General features: G+C 33.2%; 1 protein-coding gene and 1 non-coding gene across 2 annotated transcripts in view; one reads left to right on the top strand and one right to left on the bottom strand.

The window, feature by feature from the left end:
- LOC135130006 (mitoguardin) overlaps positions 1–22,753 on the bottom strand; it is a 357,387-nt gene that overhangs the window by 113,042 nt on the left and 221,592 nt on the right. The window lies entirely within an intron of this gene.
- Positions 3,804–3,878, top strand: Trnaa-ggc (transfer RNA alanine (anticodon GGC)). The gene has a single exon. It is a non-coding gene; the product is annotated as a tRNA-Ala (tRNA).

Below are 22,753 nucleotides of genomic sequence, written 5' to 3'. Positions count from 1 at the left end.
TACTTCTAAAACTAGACATAAGAGGTCCCCTAGATTTTTTCAAATTACTTCAAAAACAAAACACAAGGGCTCCCCGAGATTCTTTTAACTTACTTCAAAAAGAAGACAAGGGATTCCCAAGACTTCTTCAGACTATGTCAAAAACAAAACACAACGAGTCCCCGAGATTTTTTTAAATTACTTCTAAAACTAGACACAAGGGATCCCCAAGATTCCTTCAAATTACTTCAAAAACAAAACAAAAGGAGTGCCCGAGATTCTTTCAAACTACTTCAAAAATAAAACACAGGTTGTCTCCGAGATTCTTCCAAATTACTTCAAAAACTACACAGAAATATCTCAAGATTCTTTCGAATTAGTTCAAAAACAAGACCCTCAAGAATCTTCCAAACTACTTCAATAATAAAACCTAAGGGATCCCGAAGATTCTTTCAAATTATTTCAAAAACGAAACAACAATATTTTTTCAAACTACTTAAAAAACCAGACACAAGAGGTCCCCCAGATTCTTTCAAACTACTTCAAAAACAAAAGCCAAAGGGGTCTCCGGAATTCTTTTAAATTAGAATTAAAAACAAGATCCACAGGGGGTCCCCAAGATTCTTTCAAACTACATACTTCAAAAATAAATACCCAAGGGGTCCCCGACATGCTTTCAGATTACGATACACCCGGAAATCTAATTAAATTCTGTGTTTGTATTGATGTGGTGGATATTTCTTTATATGCTCCATCGCTATAGTTGACGATGTAGTAGTTATTGGAAATTTTCCTTCAACATTGTGTTACTTGAATTTTAGTTTTTCGTATCTTATTAGATATTGGCAGCGCAACATTATTGTACTCAAATGGAGTGAATCGTTCTTAATTTGATTAATAAAAAAATGCTGCTTCGTCAAATGTGTCTCCAGAATAACCATTAAACCACAGAAATTATAATAATAATAAACTAAATCAAGTCGGATTCATAAACAGGAGTACAGGAATATGTTAGTTTATTTATATATTTATAACAGCAATTCGTCCAGTAGTTTCGGAGATTATCTATCCAATAAAAGCACTGACGACAAATGATCAAAATAGCTTACGCTCGGGAAGTAAAAAGCGACATGAAGTTAAAACTGTGGAAAGGGAAGAAATCTAATATGGAAATATAATATCAGTTGTGAATCCTCGACAGACGTAATGATAAAATTGAAAAGATTATTTTATTGACCACGGCTTCGGACGAATGGATGAAACAACAACAGTCAGAGGAATAGTGTAGATAAGACCGAACGTGAAGAAGATGAAGAAAAGAATCGGAGGAAACTAGTGAAAGAAAAATAGAAAGAATGAATTTCATTGTCTGAAAACAAGGACGCCAAAACAAAAAATATTATTTTCAACAATTCTTTACTGTCGAAATATGGAAAAGTGTAAATTTTGCATGACTGTCAATAAAATGATGATTTAATTTTGTCTTGAAATGCATTGCTTAGTGGTTTTCTATGCTGCCAACGCAAAGTAGAACGGACAATAGAACATTATTTTATTCATTTACTTATCTATTATTACAGCCGATCCGAATACTGTGTTTAGAATGAATACTAGATTTCAAATCAGAAATTTCCATCAGATTTTTTTCTCTTGATAACTTAATAAGTAATAACAAATATCAGGCACTATTTACTGTTCGAGGTAAAACAACAAAATGATCAATGTAAATTCATCAATAAACAATACAAAAAATAATAGCCCACAACGAATTCGTATAGAACGCAACAGTTGTATTAACGTTACTGATATGATCACAGTATTCAATTCAAATAAGTAATTACATTTCTGAGTTCTATGTTATGAAAAGGCTTCGAGATCTCTCTGCTTAACTTACTTTTCACTGCCATGAATCACAGGAGTTTAACAGAAACAGTGTTTGAAAGATACAAAGTTTAAATTAAATTATTTAATATTCTGGTAATACTTTTTACAAAAACTCGTACGTTTCAATCTACTGGGTGTTTCGTCGCATCAAAAACAAGATCAGATTTAGTAGAGTGTTAAGAAAACAATTGGATATTTTGATTATTGTATTTTTTGCAACTGAGTCTTATTTTTAATGAATTCATTTTAGGTTCCTAGAGAGAGGAGACTTTGGGTTTTAAAAGTTGAGGAAATTGTTTAAACCGGATTTATTAGTGCCTCTCCTGCCTCCCTCAGTCTCTTGGCGTTAAACACTATAACGAAGTAGATAAGCAGTTAAGGTGGGAAATGCAGATAAGTGGATTGTAACACGACAGATAATGAAATAACAGGGTAATAAGGATCAAATGGAACCGCAAACTTTGCTCGAATCCTGTACAACAGGACCGACACGAAGATCAGCTCAACAAACATCACGTGCTTTCAATCGACTTTGGCCAAACAATCCCGATTTAGAACGTTCTCACTCTTCTCATTACCACTCTCATTTAGTGAAACCTCAATAACGGTGACAACGCCCGCCGCGTTTTTGATTGCCTGTCATTGCTTGCCCCAGGGAACACTTCATTCAAAAGAACTCATTTCGAATCAATGGGAGCATCCGCGAAGGTAAATAGCTTTTCAGAAAAAAAACTTCTAAGGGTCCTTTCAACTCCTCAAGCATCGCACAGACCGCAAAACACAATAAACGTTAAACTGAAAGAGCAAGACTGAGCGACTTTCACTTCCGATTTTAAATTTTGCCGATACGTCGACTGCACCATTGATGGGATTTCGCTTTAAATTTAGCGCGGGGTAACATCTGGGGTTATGGCCCGAGGGGAGCAAGAAACTCAAAGCCAGCCGGAATCGAGGGTTAAATCACAGAAACCCGCACCCTTCGTCAAAGTCTCAAAACAATCAACCCTAAAAAAGACGCAAGCAGTAATTATGCCGGTCGTTGGACTAAGCGAGGCCGATTTAAAGTTTTGGTGTTGTGGGAAAGGCGATTTGTGTCCGACCTTTATCATTTTCGGTGCTTCAGGTAACCACGACTCGGCAAAAAATTGCGGTTCGGGAAGTTCAAATTGGAATTTAAAGCATTTAAAGAGGAGGAGGTTGTAAATCATTTAAATGGCTAGTAAGTAGCAACGATTATCGGTAAAAAAGAGTTCAATCGCCAAGGAATCACTTTGAGAAGGCGGGGTGTGGTAAATTATTGATGAAAAGGATTTTCGACGATTTCTGTTTCCACAATAAAAATTTCTTTGGAAGACAGTTATAATAATATTGACTTTGGCGTAAATCAAACGTTGCGTTAGGGATAAACGAGTATTTGAATGATAAAAGGGTTTTGGAAATAGTGGAATAAAATAAACGTACCTATTTGTTCTGCATTGGTGTCTATATTAATATTCAGTATCGTTGCGGTGGCAAATTATAAATTAGTTGTAAAATTTCGTTTGATGCAGCGTTATTGATTTACTCGAACGAGTTATCACAGTTAATCAGTATCATAAAATTTGAATTTTTTTTGTTTTGTTAACAATGTTGCAATTATGTAGTATTCATTAGAATCGGCAAACCGTATGTTTTTACAGAGTAATACCCAAAAGGTAACCGTCTTCAGGTAAATGACGACTTCTTTATAATTACATGATACTGGATTTTTTTTTTTTTTAATAAAATATCGAATGCTTTACTCAAAAATTTGTGAAGTGCATATGCAGTGAGATCCAGAACTATGGAATAATGTCTCTCTCAAATAACAATTTCTGCAATAAAAAAATTAATCGTTTGGCAAGTTACGCTTTAGTATTGTGGCGGCATAATAACACCTTGGTAAGCGGAGAAAGATAAGCGGCCTCGTGGTCTAGTGGTCAGGACATCTGCCCGGCAAGCGGGGGGCGTGGGGTTCGATTCCCACCGAGGCACCACTATTTTTCTTTGCTTACCTTCAGTATTTTATTGCATCTCGATTATTGAAAATCTGAAAACCCAAATTGACGAGCCCGACACTAGCACACGCCGTCCTGCAGCTAAACATCGAGTTTCACAGTTTGCAGTGTAAATTTTTAAAAATATGATATTTCAATGCACTGAATTAATTATCTAATTCAGGAAAAAAGGTTAAAGTTATCAAAGAAATGAGGCCGGAACTGACTTCGTCGAAAATGGGTCGAAATTTGCTACTACTTGCCAAAAAACCTAGCCTCTAAGAAAATAAAAGGCGTGTGGGTCAGGCTAGTATTTGCCAAAATAAGACTCATTTTTCATTGAAGAGTGGGTCATCTACCAAAATCAGTTTTATTTTAACGAGTACTAGCCCCGCCCACCCACCCTTGTTTACTTAGAGGGTATGTCATTTGCAAAAATCAGTCTTATTTTGGCAAATACTAGCCCGGCCCACCCGGCTTTTATTTTCTTAGAGGGTAGGTTATTTGGCAAATACTAGCCCCACCCACCCGCCCTTAGTTCTCTTAAGAGAGCAGATCATTTGCCTTATCGTAGTGAGTACTACTAGATTCTGCAGTTTTTCGATTTTTCAACTTTCGAATTTTTCAATTTCTCGCTTTTTAAATTTTCAATTTTTTGATCTGTCTTTCGATTTTTGATTTCTCTGGGCAACTGAAAAAAACTTTGGATTTTTTAATTCTACAATTTTGGCATTTTTCCGATTTCTCAATTATTTGATTTTTAAAAAATATCAAGAAAATAGATCTTTATTTTTTTTTAATTTTCGAGTTATGATTTTTTGTCACCTAGTTTTTGGAAGGAAGTAAAAAGTAATTTTGATCAGCCATTTGCCAAGTTTACCGTAACTTTAAAAGATCTGAAAATTTTGTTTTTAATTTGTTCCTTTAGTTAAAAAACCGAAAAATGACAAATAGTGAAAAGGAAAAATTTAACTTGAGAACTTGAAAAATTAAAAATCAAAAGATTCAATAATGTAAAGTTAAAACTTGAAAAATCAAAAGATTGGAATTAAAAACTGCAAAATTGTCAAACAAATTATCAAATGAAATATTCAAAAGTTGAAAAATCTAAAAACTAAAAAAAAAAATTGGAAACTGGAAATTCGAAATCGATTTTATAAGATTTGTTTTTATTTAAATTTTTCGATATTTCAGTTTTTGATTTTCCGATTATACAGTTGTACAATTTTCTGATTTCTCATTTATCCGATTTTTCAATATGTCATGTATGATTTTTAAGTTTTTTTATTTTTAGCAAATGCTAACCCCACCCACCCAGGCTTTATTTTCTTAGAAGAATAAGTCATCTGCCAAAATCAGTCTCATCTTGACAAGTACTAGCCCCGCCCACCCACCCTTTACTTTCTTAGAAGTGTGGGTCATCTGCCAAAATCAGTCTTATCTTGACAAGTAATAGCCCCGCCCACCCACCCTTATTTTCTTAGAGAATAGGTCATTTGGAAAAATTAACCTCATATTTGCCAAGGTAAGATTGATTTTGGCAGATGACCTACTCTTCTAAGAAAATAAAGGGTGGGTGGGCGGGGCTAGTACCTTTTCTTAGAAGAGTAGTTCATTTGTCAAAATGATTCTTATTTTGGCAAATACTAGCCTGGCCCACCCACCTTTTATTTTCTCAGAGGGTAGGTTATTTGGCAAGAACTACCATGGTGTAAAATTTAATTTTTGAAAAAGTTGTCAAAAAATTCTGAAAAAATTCAGAGATGTATATATATATCCCGACGTGCTGATTCCAAAAATATAGCATGTTTATGGTAACGGAGCAATATTTTCGGAAAATTCGGTGTGAAATTTGATTTTTTTGAAATTTTTAAAAATTGCGATATTTTAATGGATGATTCTGGAAAAAGGGTTTAAGTTATGGAAGAAATTAAGCCAGAAGTCACTTCTGCGGCCCAAAATCTACATGGAAGTATTTAGTTAAATTTCGAAAATCGTCAAGAATGGGTCGAAATTTGCATAAGGGTGGTAATACGAACACATAATGGGAAATTTCATTTTTGAAAAAGTCATCTAAAAATTCTGATTAAATTCAGGGATATAGATCCCGACGTGTTGATTTCAAAAATATAGCATGTTTATGGTAACGGAGCAATATTTTCGGAAAATTCTGTGTGAAATTTGATTTTTTTGAAATTTTAAAAAATTGTGATATTTTAATGGGCGATTCTGGAAAAACGGTTTAAGTTATCGAAGAAATGAAGCCAGAAGTGACTTCTGCGGCCCAAAATCTACATGGAAGTATTTAGTTAAATTTTGAAAATCGTCGAGAATGGGTCTAAATTTGCATAAGGGAAGTAATACGAACATATAGTGGGAAATTTCATTTTTGAAAAAGTCATCTAAAAATTTTGATTAAATTCAGGGATATAGATCCCGACGTGTTGATTCCAAAAATATAACATGTTTATGGTAACGGAGCAATATTTTCGGAAAATGGGGTGTGAAACTTGATTTTTTTGAAATTTTTAAAAATTGCGATTTTTTAATGGACGATTCTGGAAAAACGATTTAAGTTATGGAAGAAATTAAGTCAGAAGTCACTTCTGCGGCCCAAAATCTACATGGAAGTATTTAGTTAAATTTCGAAAATCGTTGAGAATGGGTCGAAATTTGCATATGGGAGGTAATACGAACATAATGGGAAATTTCCTTTTTGAAAAAGTCGTCTAAAAATTCTGATTAAATTCAGTGATATAGATCCCGACGTGTTGATTCCAAAAATATAGCATGTTTGTGGTAACCGAGCAATATTTTCGGAAAATTCGGTGTGAAATTTTATTTTTTTGAAATTTTTAAAAATTGTGATATTTTAATGGACGATTCTGGAAAAACGGTTTAAGTTATCGAAGAAATGAAGCCAGAAGTGACTTCTGCGGCCCAAAATCTACATGGAAGTATTTAGTTAAATTTCGAAAATCGTCGAGAATGGGTCGAAATTTGCATAAGGGAAGTAATACGAACACATAATGGGAAATTTCATTTTTGAAAAAGTCATCTAAAAATTCTGACTAAATTCAGGGATATAGATCCCGACGTGTTGATTCCAAAAATATAGCATGGTTATGGTCCAGGAGTAATATTTTTAATAAAATTAAAGTTTATTTCTTGAAATTTGTTTTCAGCAGTGTATGAAGTTGCTTTTTGGGAAATTCGCTGATCCGCACAAATCGCTATTCCGAACACACCTTTCCACAATTAATTCGCATTATCGAGGTTATACTGTATTTCGAAATCACACAATGATATGAAGGTAACCTTAAACTTGTGTGACCGTGTTTCTTTGCTAATTATCCATTACAAATTCCTTTTGAGAGGATCTGGTAATAATCCTCCGAATTTCTAAATTGCGCAGTCGAAAATACGCGTCCGTGAAACAACAACCGATTCTACAATAAAACCGCGTAAAGTTATAGTTTTTTTTACGATTTCCAAGATCTATGTCGCCCTGACTCCATAAAAAATGGAAACGTGCCTAATGCGTCATCACTTTTTTTATGTCAGACAAATAAAATGTTTACGTGACAAGTGGTAACGGCATAAACATATTATTAAATAAGAAAAATGAAGACGGACATCTGTGTGGCGAAAACAAACTTAGGTGGCAGACCACAGTAACCGCCCAAGCATAACTTGAAACGCAATGCCCAAATGCTGTTTGTCTACGACACCCAACTTTCTTTTTTTAGAATTCCTGTAGAGTGTAGAGGCTGTGGTTGAATTCATTAACGTATTATACTCTAATCACCCATACGCCGCCACTATTTATGATTCGAACACATTATGTTACGAAAACAATTGTTTATACATCTTTGGTCTGGAGTGATTTGTCCTTAGGAAACCATTATTTTTTAATGTGACGCAAACAATGTGATTTCAGAACGGTCTTTTGATAAAAAAAAAAACACAACACACACCCACACACACACAGTGAACGCTGACGACAAGAATATATTTATGTGCAACATGTTTTCAGACGTTTGTAACGAAAACGAAAAGAAAACATGCTTTGAGTTCTTACAACGAATTTTTTTATTTTATACTGGTAGAAGTTGGATATCTCACTGAACTAATGTAAAACATGCCTGGCTTTTATCGCACTTGGTAGCAACACATACACAATCTCATATTTCTCGTTTACAGATCTGCATAAATTGACTTAGTTCTCTACGGATCTTATACCGTCCAATGTAGATCCTTGTAGATCCTATTGTTAAAAAGGTTAAAAACCTCAACACGGACACCAATTGTGGACGTAAACAAACAGGTCTTTAATAAGGGTCAGTTTTTGGTTTGGAGTATGCACCAGGACAGGACTTGAATAGCGATTTGCTTCTAACGGTCGACTCAACCCGGGTTTAAAGGTCTGTTTTTTTATTCAGTTTGCAATCGTTCTGAGGTACAAATTAGCATGAATGCCTTTTCGCCAGAAAGCCAAACGTTTTTTTTTTATTTTAAGTAAATGTAACATAAAAGTTTAATGTGTGCAATTTTATATGAATTATTTTGACTTTGTCCATATGGTTGACTTCCTTAACTTTCAAAATAATGTTTTGTTGACTTTCTGTTAGCGTTTCTGGGTATTTTAACTTCCTCTTTTCGGTCTCGGTTTGATTTCCTTTTACTTCGGTGGACCCTCAAGATAATTCGACCGGAATATTAAAAAACAAAAAAACTTGCACATTATTTTTTGATTTGAATATGTCATTATGTCAGCTTCGAACGTCAAAACTCAAGATTCCGATTTGATAAAAACTCTGTACCACGTCAAATTATCTGTTAAAACAATATAGTGGTCTCCCACATAAAAACGGCCTTGTGTTAGTATCTTGAGAACAGATAGATATATTGAAATTCCACAAAATCCACTGCTGTTAACTTGAAGGGGGATGCTTAATTTAGTACATTCCAAATATGACGCATATATGGCGACGGCGTCGTGACGCAAACTTATACAGGGTATTTAATTACAATAATGTATATTTGTTTTAACGGATTATGGTGGATTATTAAATTTACAATGGTAGGCACAAAAAAGTCCATATACAAATAAAATGATTAAATGTAAAAAAAATTAATTTGTTGTTTTTTGTTTCAGAAAGAGGTCATTTAAACATATATTCGAACTGTCGCCCTTCACAGCTGAGCACAAAACTTTTCATTGGTTTACAGCTTGTCGTAATCAATAGAGTGTCACGCTTTAAAGAGGGAGAAACATTCCTAATTCAATTCTTCTAAGCTTCTAAATCACGCAAGGGTCGCAAATATGCCACATCGCTTATGTATCATCACAAAAACAAGTCTAAAGAGTGTTAAATTTAGACCGCGAGCTGGATATGGACTATAAGGCTTTTATTGTCGATTTAGTTTTTTAAAAATAACATTAGTTTGAGTTGCGACAACGACGCCATCAGGGGCGGCTTGTCCTATGAGGCAGTTGAGGCAATGCCTCAGCAATGAATTTAAAAATAAACGTGAAAAATTGTTGCTATTCTTATCTTGGTAGATGGATATTAGCTGTTTCGAAGAATTCAGAAGAATCTAGGAATCTGAAAGAGCCTGCAGGGATCTGAAATTACCTGGGAAAATTTTAAGGAATCTGAAACGATATGAAAGGTGAAAAATTCTGAGAGTATCGAAAACGTCCGAAAGAATCTGAGAGAATTTAAGATTTTTTCAAATTCAAATTCTCTCAAAGCAAATATTATTATTATTAAAATCCAGAAAATCCTAGGGAGTCTGAGGGAATCTAACAGAATTTGAGAGATTCGTAAAGAAACTGAGGGAATTTGAAGGAATCTGAAAGAATCTGAGGCAACTTGTGAGAATCTGAGAGAATTTTGAAGAATTTTGAAAAATCAAATAGAATCTAAAAAAAAAACTGGAGGAGTCCGGAAGAATTTTTAAAAATCTGCAGGCATCTGAAAGGATCTGAAACGATCTGAATAGAACTGAAAAATTTGAAAGAATTTTGAGGATTCCTGACGGTCTTTGATAAAATCTAAAAAAAATTTATTGGAAACAAACCGGAAGCACCGAAAAATATCCGGAATAATCAGAAAGAATAAAAAAATCGACAAAACCTGAAAATGAAAGAATCTGAAAGCATTTGTAAGAATATGGAGGAATTTGAGTGAATCTGAGAGACATTGCGAGATTGGAAAGAATCTGAGAGATTCGGAAAGTATTTGAGGGAATATGGGGAAACCTGTGGGAATCTGTAAGAATTTCGAAGAATCTAGAAAAATCTGGAAGTATTTGGAAAAGCCAGCAGGGATCTGAAAGTATCTGCACGGTTTTAAATCGACCTGAATAGGATCCAAAAATTTGAAAGAATGTAAAAGAATCCAAAAGAATCCGAAAGGGAGAATCTTAAAAAAGAAAAGAATCTGAAAACATCTGAAAGAATCTGAGGGAGTGCAGGAAAATCTGAGGGAACATGAAACTAAGAATCGGAAAGATTTAGAAAGAATCAGAGAGAATTTAAGATTTTTCAAATTCTTTGGAACATTTTCAGATTCCTTCGAACTTTTCAGATTCTTTCAAAGGCACCATCAGAAGTCCTCAACGTCCTTTAAAATTTTTTAGTTTTGTTCAGATCCTTACAAATCCTTTCAGACTCCTGCAAACTCTTCCAGATTTTTCTAGATTCTTCGAGATTTCTTTATATTCCCTGGAAGAATCTGAAGAATTTCGAAAAATCTCGAAGAATCTGAAGGATTTTGCAGGACTCTGAAACGATGTGGAAAAATTTGAAAGCAAATATTATTATTATTATTATTAAAATCCAGAAAATCCTAGGAAGTCTGAGAGAATCTAACAGAATTTGAGAGATTCGTAAAGAAACTGAGGGAATTTGAAGGAATCTGAAAGAATCTCAAGCAACTTGTGAGAATCTGAGAGAATTTTGAAGAATTTTGAAGAATTTCGAAAAATCAAATAGAATCTAAACAAAAAACTGGAGGCATCTGGAAGAATTTTTAAGAATCTGCAGGCGTCTGAAAGGATCTGAAATGATCCGAATAGAACTGAAAAATTTGAAAGAATTTTGAGAATTCCTGACGGTCTTTGATAAAATCTAAAAAAAATTGATTGGAAACAAACCGGAAGCATCGAAAAGTATCCAGAATAATCAGAAAGAATAAAAAAAAATCGAAAAAATCTGAAAGAGAGAATCAGAAAGAAAATGAAAGAATCTGAAAGCATTTGTAAGAATATGGAGGAATTTGAGGGAATCTGAGAGAAATTGCGAGATTTTAAAGAATCTGAGAGAATTTCGAAAAATCTAGAAAAATCTGGAAGAATTTGGAAAAGTCTGCAGGGATCTGAAAGTATCTGCACAGTTTTAAAACGACCTGAATAGAATTTTTAAAGAATGTGAAAGAATCCAAAAGAATCCGAAAGGGAGAATCTTAAAAAAGAAAAGAATCTGAAAACATCTGAAAGAATCTGAGGATGTCCAAGAAAATCTGAGGGAACATGAAACCAAGAATCGGAAAGATTTAGAAAGAATCAGACGGGATCGGAAAGAATCTCAGGAAATCTAGACGAACCTAGGTAAACCTGGCAGAATCTGAAAGAATTTGAGAGAATCTAGAAAAATGTAGAAAAAACTGCAAAAATTTGAAACAGTCTGCAGGGATCTGAAAGGATCCAAAGCAATCTTGAAAAATTCTGAGGAAATCTGAGGGAATCCTCAGGGATATTGACAGATTTTGAAAGAATAGAAAATGTGTACCAAAGTGTATTTTTTCTAGAAATTTTCACATTAATTTTTCAACATATTGGTACTAAAATTTATTGGAAACTTGATACCGATGTTTCTAAAATTTCATTTTTTCCGAAAAAACTTCCATGTCAACTAAAAGCACAAGCACGACAATATACTTTTTTTGGCATTTAGATATTGGAGCATCTTGTCCCTTGCCTCATCAATTTTTTAACTTATGAGCCGCCCCTGGATGCCATATATGCGCCATATTAGAAAGCTTTAAATTAGGTTTCCTCGTCAAGTAAAAAACAATGGCTTTTGCAGAATAATTGAAATATGTTACCCGTTCTCAAGATATAAGGCCACGGTAGTTTTATCTGACACAGTCTGTCTTTCACGAATAAATTTGAAAATTTATGAATAATACTGATCTAAGTTATAGTAGTTTACATTTAAGTCTACCGTTCTAAGGTGACAATTAAAACGACATGAAGTATTATAAAGTTCTGAATGTGTAAAGGCGTACAAATATTATAATAAAAGCTTAATTTTGATAAAGTAAATTTAACCGAATATTAAATAGGGTTTTTTTCACACGAGCTTAGGTTCAAGGGTAATTTCGCTACGTTTTGATTTCTGTGAATTAAATTTACATTATTTTACAAGATTATCACACTGTTTTCTTTTTTAGTACATATTTCATGTGTGGCGGCACAGTAGTAATACGTAGTAGTAAGCGAAGAAAGATAAGCTCCTCCGTAGTCTAGTGGAAAGGGCACCCGCCCGGCAAGCGGTAAACGTGCGGTTCGATTCCCATCGGAGAAGCAACATTTTTCTTTGCTTACCTACACATGTATTTGTTATTCTCGATTTCGTTGCGATTTGTACTACAAATTAAAAAAAAAATATATGAGTGATAGTAATTTTGCTGATTTTTATTGTATGCGCTTCTTCGGATTTTACGATAAAAGCCTGATCTCCAAATCTTTATTTGTTGGACTGTCAGATATTGGGGGAGAATCTTTAGTACGTAGGTTGTCCGAGCATTGTTCATCGAAATGAGATTAGGTCAGAGATTTTCTCCTTATTTAACTTGTTTTGACCCTGATAACCCCATTTTTACAAAAAAAAAATTCTTAAAGACAAATAATACATAAAATGTGGTTACGTAAGAAAATATACGACTTCTACACCACTAAATTAAAGACCACGTCGCCTTTCATCCAGTGGGTTGCCACGTGCATGTAGGTATATAGTAAGGGATCTGAAAGAATATCATGGGAAAATACTCACTCCTGATACAATATTAAGAATTTGCCAAATCCTTTTTTATATACCGGGCACTTTTTAACGTTCTTCAGCGACACTACTTTTGAAGGCCAGGAAATCTAATAGGTTAAAAAAAATAAAAAAGATGGTAGTCTTAGAAATTGTGCGGATTATCGAATTAGGGTTAAAAAATTTATTGAAGATTAGATTTATCTTATATAAAAAGCTGAAGAACTTTTAGCAGCTTTGCAAGGGGGGCAGTATTTTAGTCAAGCTTATAATCAGTTACGGTTGGTGAACAATAGGTAAACCCCTAACTTGGAGCACTTGTAAAGGAATTTATGTTGTTAAAAGATTTGGATCTAAACCAGTCTGTGTAATTTTGCAAAAGGTTATTGAAAAACCTATTCAAGGGGCTAAAGGTCCAATCTCTTTTCGCTTACGTTCGGGAAGTATTGTAATCGAATCCGTCGGCCGACCCTCTACTTTTATGTTTTCTCGACCTTTCATGACCCCTACAGTACGAAGAAATAAGTCTCCCTTTCGGTCTGCCTGTCCGTCTCTCTGTCTGTTCATCTGTCTGTCTGTGTGTTCGTTTGTCTGTCTGTCTGTCCGTCTGACGTCACGGATTTTTATTAGAGAGATGACCTACGGAAGTACTGGGCCGATTGTTGTCAAATTTTGTATTTATTTTAGGAATAAAACGCTAACCAAAATTCGTCTAATCATCCCAGCAAAAATGTGATGATGTCACTTCAAAATTGTATAAAATAACATAGTCCTACACATGTAGTTTATGACTCCGTGTTGAGTTTTTACCGGAAACGTCCAGATCTTTGGAAAAAAAATCAAAATTATAAAACATTTTGCAATTTAATTTTGAATTTGCAAAACTGAATGCTTTGAAATCTTGCATATGTTTTAAGGTTACGATAGAAATGATATTTTTAATCAAAATATATTTACTTATCCCCTCCGAAAAATTGATGACGTCAGCTCAAAATTTTGCCGAATGCATCCTATCTAAAATATAGAAAATATGATGAGTCTGTACTTGTGATTTATCATTCCATTCATATTTTTTGGATTTGCTTATACAGGGTGCATTAAAAAAGCTTTGTGTGGAAGTAAAAATAGAAATATTTGGTGTTTACTTTAATTAATATCTATTTATTTGCATACAGAGCGATGTTCAATTCTTTCTTTAAATAATACAGTCGGGAAAGGTATGTTGATCTGACTGTTAAAAAATTAACAATATAATAACGTTGGTAAAAAATAAAAAGAAAATTAAAGAAATGTAATAAAATTGTGTACTCCAGTAATAATTACACAAAATTTTTTAGTCTAACCATCGAGCAAAATAACGTTGCCGTTGCCTGTAATTACGCTGTCAAAACGCAACGTCTGCTATCAGCTTGAAACCATAAATAAATTTTTTATGATTAGCAGCGAAATTCACTTAAAAAATTATTCCAACAACGCAGTAGCGATCCCCAAATCCAATTTAGCTGTCTCTCAATAAATGAATGATTTCAGCTAAAACGGAAATTGCCTTTAAAACCAGCCTTTCACAAGTCATCCCCTTTGAAAAAAAAAAAAAAACTAAACCGTCATCCGACTCTCGTCACGAGCAACATTTTCAATTTTTACCTCGCCGGATTCAGTTTCCTCCAATAAAGCCCTTCGCGAAACCTCACCAGCCAATCCGAACCCTCCTTCGGTCGTCCGCCCGGAATCGGGCAAAGTTTTGAGGGTGTAGATTTAATCCTTCATCAATACCTAATGAGGTACTCAAGTGAAAATGCAACTGCGGCGTCTGTAGCAAAGGCAGACTCGCCGCCGCCTCGACGCCGTCGGGGGTGCGTGAGCCATCCGCGCCCCCGCCCCGCGTCCCCGGCCAACCCCTTCCGGTGGAACTCCGGTTAGATCGATACCGGAATGTCGACCACGCGGACACCGTCTGCATCAACAGCTGAAAACCCAATCCTCTGACCAATTTTCGTCCGGAATTCTTCGACCTCGCTTACTACGAGGTCAAAATTATTGCCGCGACATCTGCGTCTTGTTTATGTGGGGACGCGAGCCTTCAATTAATGAAGTGTGATGTTGGTATGCGACGGTTTTTGCACCATTTGCTCTGCAGAGGAATTTATGGAGGTTTTTCCCGAGTTTTTTCATGGGTTGTCTTTATCAGAGCGGCGGACGAAGGGATCTTTATGGACTTATCTGTGGGGGTAGGAGTTTTACTGCTATGAATAAATAAATCGTGGTGTTCGGCAAAGCAGTGTTTTAATATCAACCCTGTCTCATAGCAGTTGGGCCACTTGTTAAAAATTTACGTGTTACATACAGCTTTAACAACAGCTTTTCAAATGTTGATTAAAAATCTGGATTTTCTGTTTCCATTACGGGTATTTCGATTTTAACTGTATTTGAGGTGGTATATTTTCACCATCCTCTTTTCATAAGTCACCAATGGAGAACAATGTTTAATTTTTTTTTTTGAAAATTGTTCTGGATATATATTTTTGTAAATCCATTTGAAAGTTTTGTTACGTAACTTGGCAAATAAACGATCCGCAAACTTTTCTTGATAAACTCAAGAGTTGTTTAACATTGCCGCCAGAAAATTTACATCATTATACCATACATTAATTTTGCATCAACTCTGAAAATAGTAAATATTTTTTACAACCTGTTTTCATTTTTGCCACACTTTTTCGTCAAAATCCCACGAATAGCCCAAGGAAACGTAACAGCTACGAGAGTTAATTTGAAATTAGAATTTAACTTTCTTGTTGTGAAAAGATGGCTATGCATATTAAGAAAAAACAGGCAAAGTGTAAGGCCCGCCCACCCGCCCTATCTCAATTGTAATGAATTTTGTATTCATCGTGAGCCAAGAGGGCGGAGCTTACCTGCAAAATCCTTATTTCCCTACAAGTAATAAAAACGTGTTTTTGAGATCGTGTTGTTCACAGAATACTATGTATATTAAGAAAAAAGCAAGCCAAAAATTAAACCCCACCCATATCCATCCCAAGCTTAATTGTGATGAATTTTTCATTCGTTGTCAGCGTGAGGGGCGGAGCTTAATTGCAAAATCAATACTTTTCTACAAAAATTTACCATTTTAAACATGTTTTACGTTTCTTGTTGTGAAAAGACTATACATATTAAAAAAAAATTGCTTGAACATTATTTCGACAGAACTTCCCTAGCCTCTAAAGTACAGTTGAACAACTACAATTTCGAAAAATTATTATCAACTTAAACTTTGAGAATCCTTTTTTTTCATCTTATAGTCGGTTTTTCCATATAAATCTTTTTTGATAACGGCATTAACATTTTAGCAGGGACACATATATCAATTTAGTATTAATAGACTCCTTAGAGTTTTGGCACCCAAGACTGAACTTTCACACTATTTGGAATATTCTCACAAATTCAGTACAATGTTTAGAATTTCGAGAATTGAGTAAATTTTTGAAATTTCCAGAAGTTTCAGATTTTCTAAATGTTACAAAAATGTCAATCTTCTGATACGCCAGAATTCATTATTTTCCTCAGTTTTCAAGATTTCTAGGTCTTCCTGATTTTTTACACTTTCTAGATATTTCAAAATTTTCTAAAATTAATAGACCCCAAGAGTGTTTAAATCTTTGAAATTCTTGAAATCTCTGGAATCTTTAGAATCTCTGAGATGTATTATAAGATAATAATTAGGGTGTTCAAGACTTCTAATACTTGTAGGATTTACAAATTATAGAATCCTTGAAATATTTGGAACATAATTTTAAAAACCTTTTTAACGTTTGAGACCTTAGAGTTTTCAAGGCCATTAAAGTCTGAACAACCTTTGGAAATTTTGGATATTTCAGAATTACTAGAAATTTTATAAAGTTTAGAATTTTTATAATTTCTAGGAACAATAATACTTCCAATTTTAAAATTTTGTTGGATATTTCTTCCATTTAGACCCTAAAACTTTAGTTTATTTAGCATCTTTCGTGTTTTTATAATTCGCAAATTCTAGTGTATGAAAACTTTAAAGATTTTTAGAATGTATCGAGTCTTTAGAATTTTTGGAATTTGTAGAATATCTACAATCTTAAGATTGTGTAAACTTTTGAAATTTTGAGATTTAATATTTTTTTATTTTCTTTTAATTTTTGGGAATTTTCGTAATTTGCAAAATTTTCAAAATTTCCAGAATGTTCAGATTTTCCAGATTAGCCCAATTATTCCGAAGTACACAAAATGACTAGAATTCCTACATTTTCGCACACTTTCTAAATTTTTTCAGATTTTCTAAAATTTATAGATCTCAAGAGTCTAACTCTTTGGAATTTTTAGAATCTCTGGAATATTTCCAGTCTCCAAGATTTATAAAATAATAATTAGGGTGTCCAAGGCTTTCTGTGCTTTTAGGATTTATAAAAATTAAAGAAAGCATTTTTCCGATCTTTACGATTTTTAGGTCTTTAAGATTTTTGTTTTCTTTAAAGTCTTTAGAATAATAATAATTTGGCAACAATCGATCCAGTAGTTTAGAAGATTATAATCATCTAAACTACTGGATCGATTATTGCCAAATTTTTCATGTACATATATCAAGAATATCGTGTACATGATAAAACACTAACCAAAATTTGTTTGATCATCCCCATCACCAATGCGATGACGTCATCTCCAAAATTTATAATATTAAATGTTATTTAAATTAAAAAAAAAAACATACTCCACTTGTATAACAACACTGTACAATTTGACTTTGAAATTGCAAGACCGAATGTTCTGAAAAATTGCAAACGTTTTAATGGTTATCGGACACATGATAATCGTTAATTAAAATTTAATGACGTCAACTCAAAATTTTGTAAAATAGAAACTCATTTGAAACATACGCGTAACACGCTTCTTTATATTTAATTTAACATTACATACATATCTTCATTTTAGCCTATAGAAGTTGTCATAAAAAAATAAAATTCGTAGAATCAAATTTTGTAATTTTTCGAAAAAAACTAGGTATGTACTTATATTGTACTTCAGGGGCGACGGAAGTTCTGTGGAAATAACTTTCGACCAGTTGTCTTCAATATGACGATTTAAATTACAGAAACACTTTGTAGGTACTAGAAAGAACACGTTATTTCAAAAATTTTACCTAAATAATTTTTAAATTTTGGCGAGAATTAAATTTGGAAAAAAGTTAAGAAAACAAAGGAAAAATTTAACAATTGGTCAAAAATCCACAAAAAATTTTAGGATGTATATGAAAAATATAAAGTGTTAATTGATGGTCTTGGACTAAGATTTGGGAAAAACGTTACGTTTCAGGTTCTTTTTCTTTGTTTTCATAACATAGAAAAATTTGTTTCCACAATTTCACTATCATTCAAGTTTAAAAATTATTCACCTAAAATGATTAAAATAAAATATACTTTCTAGTTCAAAATGTATAAGTAACTTAAATCGTTATATTAGAAAAATTTTGAAAATTTGAAAGAATCCCATTTTTGTCCATGAGTGTAAATAACTTACATGTGTAAAGTTAAAAGTTGTGGATTCATAGAAGCAGAACAGCGTTTTATATGATGTCATAAAGATATATAGTTTTGGAAATTTCATTGTACCCTATAAAATTATTTATTTATTGACAATAAAATTTTATAGGGTAGCATGAAATTTACAAAACTATACAAATAAATTCTGATCAGCGATTTACGACATTTACACGGTAACTCTAAAGCCTATTTATAATTGTACGATTTTGTTGTACCATTTTGACGTTTTTTTTTTTAATTTACGTGTATAAGACTAACACTAACATAAGCTAAGAAAGTATTGTAATAATGTTCTTCCGGTTACTTTTACGTTTTCTCGACGTTTGATCACCCCTATAATTAGAAAATGTAGGTCTTGTGGCTCCGTCTGTCTGTCGTCTGTGTTGACTTTTATTAATTAGAGAAATACTCAATTCTTGTCAAATCGCCAACAAAATGATGACGTCACATCAAAATGTTGCATAGTAAATGTTATTTCAATTTAATAAAATACTTCTACACTGCTGGTTTATGAATCCGTCTTGACTTTTTATCTTAGCCATCCAGATTTTTGAAAAAAAATTAAAACTCTGTAACATTCTGCAATTTAATTTAGAAACTGCAAAACCAAATGCTTTGAAATCTTGCCAACGTTTTAAGGTTATTGAAAGCATGGTAAATTATGAATCAAATTAAAATTTATCATTTATGTTTTAGAAAAAGTTGAGTGATTTAATGAACTACAGAAATGGAAGCATATCACCTGGGACAATTTATCTAGGATTCGCTTAGCAAAATTTGGACACGATGTCATCAAAATTTTAGTGGGGATGTGTAGATAAATTTTCTATTTAAGATTGTCTTCGATGTGAAGGTTTCTTTAAATTTAAAACTTATTTTCTGGCTAGCTTTTATCTAATTACCTCAAATTTGTTTTGCATATTTCTTTTTCGACAATTTTTGCATCCATCACTAACATCATGCTTTAAGATCATGTTTTGTGGTGTTAAAGTGGTGCACTTGAATAAGTTTAATGTAATAGTGACGGTAAAAACAATTGAAAATGACAATTAACACACAGTGATCAAATGATTTAAACTGATTTGTTTATTAAAGCAAAACAAGAGTAGTGCAATTAACTTTTTAATTGTTTTCTTATCTTATCTGTGTATATGCATAACTCAGTGTCTGAGTGACTTGTTCTGCGCTTTGATGAATGGTACATTATTGAATTATTATACCCTTGTGTCCCACCGTTGTCGAGATTATGTAGATTAATAATAAATTTAAACTTCATTAAGTAATTGCAATTTAAACCAGAATTAAAATTAAATATGGAAGTTTTTAATCCGCAGCTGTCAACCGAATTTGACGTTACGTACACATTTTGAATTAATAACAAACAAACCATCTTTGTCCCGTGACGTATTTATGAAGGTTTCTCCCATCTCCTCCATGGGTGGAGTCGTTACGAAAGGGCTTATCGCAGACTTTGTGGGTGGATAACCGAACTCATCTCTGGCGGTAAATATGGCATGAGGTCCGGAGCGGTGCGACTGTTGGACGTTAATATTAATAAGCAAATATTTGAGGGCGTAATTGGGTTAACTTTACAGAATTAGAATTTACTTGCTCGAAAATCAATTTGCACTCTAGTGGAATGGAACTGGGAAAAATGTTGTGATTTAATTTCCGCCCGTTGTTGAAAGGGTTTCAATATTAATTTGTGTATTGACTTGATTTTCGAGTTAGAGTCTATAGAAACTCGATTAAAGCTAATGGAGTAGAATGTTGGATTTGTTCCGTTGTGTAACACCGCTAAAGCCAATTATAGAAAAGTCGATTACGGAGGTAAAGAGTTTCCAATAGAATTACTAAAAATAGATGGCCAGACATGATAATAACATGCACACCGTGCGCATCGCAATTTAAGTAAAATCGTGGACATTTCCCTGTTCAAAACGCTTACACTGTGGCGTTTTTTAGTGACCAAAAGTATGTGCTTTCTTTAATTAGATATTAATTTTTAACACAACTTTAAATCATCGACACTATAGTCTTTTGTGCGAAATAAAAGTTTTTTCGCAGAATGCAGGTTTACCATATAACCATTGGACCCATTTGTATCGACTTTGAAGGCCGACCGACAGCATGTGTGTGGAAAGTAAATATTTTGATTACATACAAAAAGAGCACTAAAAAAAGTAATTGCTTTAATTACTAATAACGCGGAAATATAACAAAAATTCTAATTAAGCCTCCGTTCTGTGTTTATTTGGGCAGCGTTTTTTATAAACTAACCCTGAAAAAATGAAATTACATTTCCGCTGTGTGCAGTTATTAGAAACCGATGGAACAAGTTTAGAGAAATGAATCATTATAATCGGATGCGCAAAAAAAATTAGCACGCCGAATTAGGTGACATTCAAGACAAAATTATAGTTTGATATTTTTAGCTGACGGAAAAAAAATCAGATATCCGTTCCTCTTTACTTACAATTAAGATACGTTTTTTAAACGTATAAGTTCTTTATGGCAAAAAAAACTTCTATGGTTTTGTACTTGTTAGTATTTTATGATGCTTGGAATATTCCTCGAGTCTTCTATTTGTTCCTGAAAAGTTCGTGATGCAGATATTCAAGCAACTTGCACAATTTGTCGTGTATTTGACCTAGTTGACTTTACCGAGGATGTAACTAATTCTGATGTGAACTGAATTTCTATAGTTGTTCGAGATTTGTTCTCTACTTGATTTGATTACTTTTGTAGTTGTTGTATGGGAATCAATAACGTGAAAGCAATAAATCTGTTTTTCTGTATACCACGACGGACTGGGTAGTAAAGGAGGTATGGAGTTTTGAATCTTGTTGACTGTATAAATGCACTGATATTAAAAGCGTCTTCGGTTAAATTAATAACACCGGACGTAATTGGAGCAAAAATTAACATTTCTTAAGAAATATCTCATGTAATTGAATTCCGTAGTTCCCCGAGGGTCCATTAGGACCTTTGTTATTTTCATTATTCACAAATGATGTAAATTTACCTCTACAAAATTGTCGCTTTTTATTTTCGCTGACAATATTAAATCGTTTTATGACTAAGCCTGCGACTTCAGGTGCAATTTTGTCAGCTCGCAGTAAAAACATTTCTCAGTGTCATAAGTAAATATCAACGGATATCCGGATAGTGGATCTTTTCTGTCGTAACGTATTGTTTTTATCGCTGTCATTATGTAAATAATAATTAATTATGTTTGCATAATTCAGTCATCTTTGAAGCTCTCTCAGCTGCACTTCTGATATAAAACGATGTAAAACTTGGCTGGATTTTACCAGTAAATTCCTTTTGATGTAAGCGAAAACTTATTACACTAATAAATTTTTAGTACGTAGTTAACATCGTTTTTAGCTTGTATAACATCCAAATTATGGATATTTGAGTAAGTAGTTTAATGCAGTAAAAACGAAATTTTCGTCATATTTATTTTATAATACCTATAATTATTACATTTAATTTCGTGGGAGACTGAAAGAAGAAAAACTTCATTTAATACAATTACGAAAGTTATGAGTTTCACAATTGTCATTAAAATGGTTAGCGTCACGCGTCCAAACAGTACTTTCAACAGTGTGACAGTTTTTCAAATTTTATTAAATAAATGGTCCTTTATTAGAATTTTATGAACTGATTTTTTTACAGGAATCTAACAATAACAGGCAACATTTATTAATATTTAAACATTTTTTAATGAAAATTGTTTTCATAATTTAACACGAACTGTTCGATATTACGGTGTAATAAAAATAAAAGGAATGTAACGCGCAATTCCAAAAAACTAATTTCGCTATCATATTTATTGTTTTCAGAATAAAATATTCTGGTAAAACTGTTTATAAATAGTAAAGAGCGAGACAATTTACAAAAAAAATGAATGGATACAATTTGGGGTACAAAGGTATAATTCCCTTCCAATCGGCCAGAAATGCTCCTGGCAGCACAATTTTTATTATGAAGATTTTTTATCTACTACAACCAGTTGAAACCGCAGCCAATGTTACCGCTAACCACAGGCAATAAAGTGTGATGTACCGATTTACGATGGTAGGTGCTTTCACTTTGCATTAATGATGACCTAAACATTTTCTAATTTTCATTATATCATCAATTTTACGAATATACTGATTTACTTTAACTATGTCTATGTAACATATGCTGTTTTTAGAGTGCCCTCTGTTTTGTCATACTTTCTCAAGTTCCTGTGTCTTGATTTCTATTTTTCT

This window comes from Zophobas morio, unplaced genomic scaffold (assembly GCF_036711695.1).
Source record: "Zophobas morio isolate AGI-343-1 ecotype UQ-CSIRO unplaced genomic scaffold, CSIRO_AGI_Zmor_V1 ptg000017l, whole genome shotgun sequence".
In the NCBI taxonomy this organism is placed as follows: Eukaryota; Metazoa; Arthropoda; class Insecta; order Coleoptera; family Tenebrionidae; genus Zophobas; species Zophobas morio.
Note: the sequence above shows the minus strand (reverse complement) of the source record. Positions and strands in the feature narration are given on the sequence as shown.